The following is a 2,098-nucleotide window of genomic DNA, read 5'->3' as shown; positions in this document are numbered from 1 at the left end:
AATGTTGGCCCATATTGATAGGATAGCATCTTGCAGTTGATGGAGATTTGTGGGATGCACATCCAGGGCACGAAGTTCCCGTTCCACCACATCCCAAAGAAGCTCTATTGGGTTGAGATCTGGTGACTGTGAGGGCCATTTTAGTACAGTGAACTCATTGTCATGTTCAAGAAACCAATTTCAAATGATTTGAGCTTTGTGACATGGTGCATTATCCTGCTGGAAGTAGCCATCAGAGGATGGGTACATGGTGGCCATAAAGGAATGGACATGGTCAGAAACAATGCTCAGGTAGGCCGTGGCATTTAAACGATGCCCAATTGGCACTAAGGGGCCTAAAGTGTGCCAAGAAAACATCCCCCACACCATTACACCACCACCACCAGCCTGCACAGTGGTAACAAGGCATGATGGATACATGTTCTCATTCTGTTTACGCCAAATTCTGACTCTACCATCTGAATGTCTCAACAGAAATCAAGACTCATCAGACCAGGCAACATTTTTCCACTCTTCAACTGTCCAATTTTGGTGAGCTCTTGCAAACTGTAGCCTCTTTTTCCTATTTGTAGTGGAGATGAGTGGTACCCGGTGGGGTCTTCTGCTGTTGTAGCCCATCCGCCTCAAGGTTGTGCGTGTTGTGGCTTCACAAATGCTTTGCCGCATACCTCGGTTGTAACGAGTGGTTATTTCAGTCAAAGTTGCTCTTCTATCAGCTTGAATCAGTCGGCCCATTCTCCTCTGACCTCTAGCATCAACAAGGCATTTTCGCCCACAGGACTGCCGCATACTGGATGCTTTTCCCTTTTCACACCATTCTTTGTAAACCCTAGAAATGGTTGTGCTTGAAAATCCCAGTAACTGAGCAGATTGTGAAATACTCAGACCGGCCCGTCTGGCACCAACAACCACTTAGGTCGCGAGAACAAGAGGAATTAAAAGTATTTTGTGGAAAGAGTACATAAATATTCTACTTAAGTAAAAGTATGATTGCTTTGATGAACTTTTACTTAAGTACATGTACATAAAAATCTACTCAAGTAAAAGTAAAAAGTAGCTCATTTAACATTTACTCAGAGTAAAAGTTACTTTTTTAACCTCCTAAAATAACTTACTTATATTGATTTAATATCTTATTTATAACTTTAATACTTAATATAATAAGGGAAGAAAGCCATATCATGCTTTCAATTTTAGTTTGTTTGACATATACTTTGCCAAATCAATGGCGAAAAACAATGACATTTTATGTTATAATGAGAACTTTGAGAATGTTTTCACTTCATTAGGAATCTGTGGCGGAACAGATTAGACTCTGGCAGCCGCACTGGACTGGGAAAACGGGACTGTAAACACAGGACTGTATATGAAGTCATATCCCAATTTACATTCAAACATTTGATCATTTTAATGTGCTATCATTAGCGTAAGTATAATAGATAGTATATTAGATTTTTTATGCAATTAATATAGTTGTTTGACAGGGAAGCTGTCAAACAGATATAAAAATACTGTATATTATTTATTTTCTAAAAGCACCCCAGAAAAAAAGAGCACTTTCTCCTGAGTAAGAAAAAGGGCAGGTGCTGAAGTGTTACGAGGTGTGGTGTGTGGACAGAGAGGACCCAAATGCAGCACTCAGAGGGAAGGAGGTTTATTGGGGGAAAAAGGGTGAGAGGGACTGGAGTGGAGGGAGAGGAGGACGTCGGGGAAGTACTGGCACGGGGAACCAAGGAGACAGGGGACCAGGGAGCCGGGGAACACAGGTGCCAAGGAAGCGAGGAGACGCGGGGGAACAGGGAGGACGCCGAGAGGGTAGTCCGAAGAGGAGTGGGCCACTGGATGAGCCCAGCCGAGCGGAGGACGAGGGTGAGTGTACCTGGGAGGAAAATAGACAGAGGGACAAGGTTAGGGAAGACAGCAACAAGGTACAGGGTAAACGTGAAAAAACAAGAAACATGAAAGCCTGAACGTGGGGATGGCACCGGGTATGGAGCAACGACGATCAAGCAAGGATGGTGTGGAAAACCGGGGTTGAAATACAGGCAGTCATGAGGCGATTACTGGCAGGTGTGGCAGGCTGACGAGGTGGATGATG

This window comes from Micropterus dolomieu, linkage group LG10 (genome assembly GCF_021292245.1).
Source record: "Micropterus dolomieu isolate WLL.071019.BEF.003 ecotype Adirondacks linkage group LG10, ASM2129224v1, whole genome shotgun sequence".
In the NCBI taxonomy this organism is placed as follows: domain Eukaryota; kingdom Metazoa; phylum Chordata; class Actinopteri; order Centrarchiformes; family Centrarchidae; genus Micropterus; species Micropterus dolomieu.
The sequence above is the reverse complement of the archived record's forward strand: the minus strand, read 5'-3'. Positions refer to the sequence as shown.